Source organism: Ptychodera flava (genome assembly GCF_041260155.1).
Source record: "Ptychodera flava strain L36383 chromosome 23 unlocalized genomic scaffold, AS_Pfla_20210202 Scaffold_23__1_contigs__length_28996876_pilon, whole genome shotgun sequence".
In the NCBI taxonomy this organism is placed as follows: Eukaryota; Metazoa; Hemichordata; class Enteropneusta; family Ptychoderidae; genus Ptychodera; species Ptychodera flava.
Genome location: NW_027248277.1, coordinates 859,378 through 865,879, shown reverse-complemented (window position 1 = coordinate 865,879; position 6,502 = coordinate 859,378). Strand labels below are relative to the sequence as shown.

The window sequence follows — 6,502 nt, the reverse complement described above, 5'->3', positions numbered from 1 at the left end:
ATGCTTTTCAAATTTCTCAAATAAAGAGTCGTATCATCTGCAAAACTCTTAATTTTTTCCTCTTGTTTGTCTGGTAGTATGAATCCTGATATGCTGTCATCTTTACGAATATTTTCAGCTAGCACTTCTGCTGCCATAATATACAGTAACGGTGATAAGGGGCACCCTTGTCTCACACCCTTATGAAGATGAATATTGCGAGAAAGAAAGCCATTACACTTAATTTTGCATGTAGTATTATTATAAAGAATTTTTATCCACTTGATAAAGTCAGTGCCAAAGTTGAATTTGTCAAGGACTTGAAAAAGGAAATCTCTGTTTAACCTGTCAAAAGCTTTTGTTTGGTCAAGACTTATGACAATAAGAGGTTTATCAGTAAAATTAGCGTATTCAATAATATCTCTAGTAAAGACAATATTATCACCTATCTCCCGCCCGGGGATGTATCCACACTGATCTGGGCTACATATTTTGCCAATTACCTTCCGCACCCTATTAGCAATTACTTTTGCAAGAATCTTATAGTCTACATTGAGGAGACTTATTGGTCTCCAATTGTTTAAGTCTGCCCGATCTCCCTTTTTATAGAGCAAAGAAACTAAACCAAGTTTCTGGCTATTCGTCAATTCCCCTGAATTAAAGCAAGCGTTAAATGTTTCAATTAGGTCAGACCCTAAAATATGCCAGAAGCATTTATAGAATTCCACTGAAAGGCCATCAGAACCTGGTGACTTATTGTTGGCCATTGACTTTAAAGCGTTGAGAGCTTCTTCCTGTGTAATTTGACCTTCACAACTCTGTTTATCTTGATTACTTAAAGCAATGTTGGTTTTATCTATTAATTCCCTCTGTAGTAGGGTGTCAACATTTTCTTGTTTGTAAAGATCTTCATAAAATTCTGCTTGTATGTCTAATATAGAATCAATATCAGTCACTATTTTGCCGCTCTTGTCTCTAACCTCCTTGAATAGTTTTTCTTTACCTCTCTGTTTTTCTAGATTGAGGAAATATTTTGAAGACTTTTCTCCTTGTTCAACCCATTGGGCCCTTGATCGAATTTGCTGTCCTTGTATTTGATTTAATTCATATGATTTTAACTGGTTTTTAACCTCTTCAATATCACTTGCGGATTGATCTGATGTCATCATACTGTGCAGCCTTTTTTCCAACAGATTACGATGTTTCTTATTACTTCTGTTTTTCTGTAAACTATACTTAATGGCCAATTCTCGAAGTTTATCCTTGCCTTTGTCCCACCAAACTGAAATGTCATCAAAAAGAGGTTTTTGACTTTGCCAAAATTTCCAGAGGTTTTCTACTTGGTTTTTGAAATCAGTACATGACAGGTGACTGTTATTGAATTTCCATGTCCCTTTCCCACGTTTTACACCTTCTAAAGATTCCATATCAACTACAACTGGTTGATGATCTGAAATAACACAAGATAAAATTTCACACTTTTTAACCTCAGTAAACAAGTCGCTCGTGAAGAGCCACCGGTCCAGTCTAACTTTTGTCTGATAGTTCTTTTTGTCTTTACAAAGTCTGTGCCACGTGTATTGGAGAAGATGTGGGTGTAGTCTTCTCCAAACATCAGTCAGATTGAACTGATTCATCATAGCTTTAATCTCCTGTACACTACTATCATTACACAACTTAGCTGAGGATATCTTATCTTTGGATGTATCTACAACGCAGTTGAAATCACCGCCGCATATCATAGAATCTGATACATGATCTCGTGAGGCATTTTCGATTTCCTCACTGAGTAAATTGAAATAGTTTTTTCGTTCTTTAACAGAGTTTGGAGCATAGATGTTCAGAAGTAAAATATTAACATTGTCATATTTTAACATAGCTATAATAGTTCGTCCTTCGTGAGCCATTTTAATTACCTTAATGTCAAGTTCACAATCTTTCTTCCATAGTATGGCCGTTCCTCTGCTATTGTTTTTATAGTTGTTCCATATTCCCTCACCACCCCATTCTTTTCTCCATGCGTCAGCTTCAATCTGTTGTTGCTGTTGTCACTATTATCTACCCTGACAGCATAGGAGACAGCGCCCTCTACTGGTTGTGATTACTTGTGCCATATTTTCATTTGAAGCCAGAAGTCATGGTCAGCTGTCTCCCTTTCTTCTCCCACTCTGCCCTCTCTTAATTAAGAGTGTATCACATATTTAATTTGTTTAACAAGCAAGTTAGATCTTGGTCTCCTGTTTTAAGCATCCAATGTCATGTTGTTGGCAGGTCAAATAAAAATACCAACAGTTCTGTAACTTCAAGTATTATTGACACTTGTTAATTTTGTATGTTATCTTTCCTGCAGTGCTTATTGTTCACATTCAGGGGCCTGCAAAGCCTCTATTTCCTGTTAGCTTCATTAAAGAATTGCAGATTCTTGCCTACTAACTGCCAAACTCATGTCCTTATCATTTATTTCATCTCATAATTACTAGGGTGAACATGCTGGAGAGTGTCACCAGGAATCACAAACTTTTACTTGAATGATCTGAATTACTATAAATTATTAATGAGATGACGTTTGTACTGAAATTTTATTCATAAGATGACATCATCGCATTTTGCATATTGGGAGGAGTTACCGCTTGATCCCCTACAGATGTGTGTAAAACTTCTGGAATTGCTCCTTCATCAGAGCAATAGTAGGGAGACTGAAATTATTACAGTTTAAGCCTGTTCTCTTATGTGACTGAAACAATGAGAACCCAAAGAATGTGGGGAGACTGTGTACGTCAGTGATTGACAAGTGCCAGTTGGTGTATTGATGAACACATCTTTTCCCTGAATATAACTCTTCTTCAACTTTTCTCTGGATATCTCGCATGATGAGCAATGGTCAACAGATCAGTTTTAAAACCTGTTCAATGTACTATATGTCCAAGTGGCTTCGCACAACACATGTACAAATAGCGTGTGTTCTTCTCATTGGCCAAATAGCAGCAGGGGGTTTCTGAGTTATGTCAGTCATTTTATATGCGCTTTATAACACTGTATACCGGTATACAGTCTGTCTAGCTGCCGACCTACTTTGCAAGTATGTCAAGTCGGTGAATTCTGTAAAAACTAACTCACTACTTTGCAGAGTCAAATGTAATGTGATCAACCACAAGGAAAATCTATACTGGGCTGCCAAATTTCAAGGTTTGTTTGTAGGTAATATATGAGGCACAAGAAAAAATCACAGACTTGAAACGACCTGAAATGCTTATGCAAAATTTCATGATTTGTTAAAAAAATACCGCAATTATACGGTGTCGCTCAAATTTGATCAGATATTGATACCAGTTTGGGTTACCAACGATCAATAATAAATGTTGTTTCTATCTGTTCAGTGGAGGAAAATTCTACGTTGATGTTATGACAATGATTTCTGCACAGTACAACCAGAAAACAACAAGAAATATTTAAACCAGAAAAACAAGAATGACAAATTAAAGTAATTATTAATTAAAGGTCTGAAACTTAGGTACTGGAGGTCAACTTTAGCAACATGCATAGCAGAAATAAGCCCCTCTTAGTTTAAGTATAGATGGTCTCCCCCCCCTCTACTGTCTATGGTTTGAGCAGGTCTGTTAATATGTAACGGTTCATAAACAATGACAGGAAATGACTCAAAATAGTGGAGTTGGCCTGTTTTTTACTGGCATGCCATCACTCCTGCACATTTGCAGGATTTCACTTTTTCTTACCTCATTTGCACATTTTTGACACTGATGTGTTCATTTGAACAAATTCACATCTCAACCCCTGCATCTACCTGTACACCAAATACTGAGATGGTAGCTCTGGCGGTATGGGAGCCTTTGTGTGTGACGGACATACATCCGCACATACATACCCACAAACATACAGACATACAGATGCCACCGACTCATCATATAAGCTCTTTTTGGTATTATATACAAAACCAAATATGAGCTAAAATGGCTTTTACGAAAGAAAAGAAAGATGATTCATAAACACATAATCTTTGTGACATCCCTTACATACATTGCCTTGCCTATAAGTTGTTTACTCTAAAACCGAGTATGCAGAGTAGTTCACCGACTCTTACATTGAACTGGTACAAGTAATAAATATCTTCCTATATATGCTATCTTGAACTTTGTTTTCAAGGGAGTCTACAGATATCTCATTTTTTCTAGACAGCGCCCTCTGCAGGTGAGTTTGATAGAAATTTTCCAAGTGGGGTTTCATCGAACTGTCATACCACTGGTGTCGACAGAAACTCCTGTAAGAAATTATTTGAGAGAATAGAAAAACAATATCAACAACGAATACTGTAACTCATGGAAAAGCAGTAAAGAATGAGTATTCAATTTCTGTGGTGGTTTTTTGCCAGAGAATGTCCATCATACTTCAGATATATTTGTCGTAGCATTGTAGTGCTGAACACAACACTGCCATGCTGTGAAATTTTGTGAGTGAATTCACTGTAGAGTGACATGAATCTGCATGTCAATACTTCATGAAAGTGCCAAATAAATCCAATCTAGACAATGTACACATCTTTTTTTCTGAGATGGGCATAAAAAACCAATGATTGAAACACCAGACGAAGGTAACTACGGTATCTTGACATATTCACATCAGCTGGGTCACACACTGTGGAGTTGCAAAGTAGCTGAATGTGCAAACAAAGGGGAAGACAATATTTAAGAAATGTATTTGTACCTTCTTTTCCAACTGTTTTCAATATTTGTTGTAGACTTTGGAGTAGTACATTATTCAACAATGTCATTTATTAGAGCATAATTGAATGAATATTTGCAAAAAATGATTTTTGAGCAAAATACGCTGCGTTGGGTGCAGCGCCTCCTTTAACATCAAACTTTAAAGAGATACCTGATCCTATAAATTCAATGCCACACTCCTACCTTCAAAACAATAACTTCTGGAAACACATTGCCTAGTCTTGATATCTAAGCTATACTATTAATTTTGTTTCTGACACTTTCTATGACACACAGTGAAACCTGATACCCGACGTGACACTAGTGAACATGGCATTTTTTTATTAATGTGATGCTTGTGTTAAAACTCTGGTACCCAAAGACACAGTGGTTAGAAAGATTTTTGAGGATAAACCTCTAAATGTGGGTATCATTATATGGTATCAGTTAATATACAATACTTCAATGATTATAACTAAAACGATATTGCCTGTACAATTAAACTTGTCATGGAACAGCCATGAATTTATTTCTTCAATTACATTCTATAACCTTGACATGTACCTAACGTTTCCAGTTGGTATGGTCTTCTAGAACTGTGGCCAATTAGGCACAGTTTAAGACTATTCTTAGCTATTATTTTTAAAAGGGATGACTTACACTTTAATATTTTAACTATTTATATCAATAGCCACAAACTTAGTTTCTCTCCTGTCTATGCTTAAATTTAACATATGTTCATGGATGAATCTGCACAAGTTAAAAGTTCAACAAGTCATAATAAACTGTTCAATATTGAAAATTTATGTAAAGTTGTTAAGTTGAGGTAATGTCACACCCCTTAGCCACAATTTTGAATGATCCATTGTAAGAGTGCCAGGCATTGTCTTGCTTGAGGTAGAATCAAGTGAGTCAACCATTACATACAGTCTGCTTTGGTTAAATTTTATGATGTGAAACTTGTGGTATGCATACAAAGATAAGCATTTTTATTTTCAGAATGGAACCATACAGTATGCATCAGAATGTAGTTCATGGCTTACACTGTGAGTGGAATGATATGCCATTGTGCTTGTGCCTACCTACCTAGTGTGAAATTTATCATTCATAAGGACACTGCATTTAATGTCTTTATCAGTATAATGATTTACAAGATGACACGACTGCAAACAATCACCATGTCATACACTGGTTGACAAAACTGAACTTTAAACTCATTACTGTTACAAATTAACACAGTCGGTTTGTTATCAATCATGTGACAGAGTACCGGTATTTATGACATAGCTACTAGCTACGTGTGCTGTGCAATACAGAAACAAAATTCTGGACAATTTTTCTGTCAAACTCTACCAATTCAGGCATATTTCAAAAGTTTCTTGTTGTATTCTGGTACTCCAAGCTTCAATAGAGCGATCGATCTCCGTCAGTAATTTCTTCTGTTGATAGAATCCATCAAGCCAATCAGCTACTTAAGGTATGTTATATTCTCTCTACCAAGTGTCACATTTTAATATGTCGGTTGATGTTTTCATCAAAAGGCATCCTGGTCACAGAATTCTCAAGGCTTTCTTGTTGAATTTTAGTGAACATAAATTATTGAATATTTACCACATTCAAAATGTAGACATGACTTATGAGAGAATTGTTCTATCATCTCTACGTGTAATTCTCTCTGAATAAATTATAATCAAAGTCATATAATATGTTATTTATAAGAAACAATGCAGTTTGATAAAAAATCCTGTTTACTAATAGATTAATCAAAACCTATTGCAGTTGGAGATTGAGGATGTTTTTACAGA

The 6,502-nt window shown here is 35.8% G+C and overlaps 1 long non-coding RNA gene across 1 annotated transcript in view; it reads right to left on the bottom strand.

The window, feature by feature from the left end:
- Positions 1 to 4,116: 4,116 nt before the first annotated feature.
- The window catches only part of LOC139123437 (uncharacterized), a 103,909-nt gene continuing 101,523 nt past the window's right edge, over positions 4,117 to 6,502 (bottom strand). Inside the window, exon 7 of the long non-coding RNA XR_011549662.1 lies at positions 4,117 to 4,255. This is a non-coding gene — a long non-coding RNA (uncharacterized lncRNA). The remainder of the gene's footprint in view (positions 4,256 to 6,502) is intronic.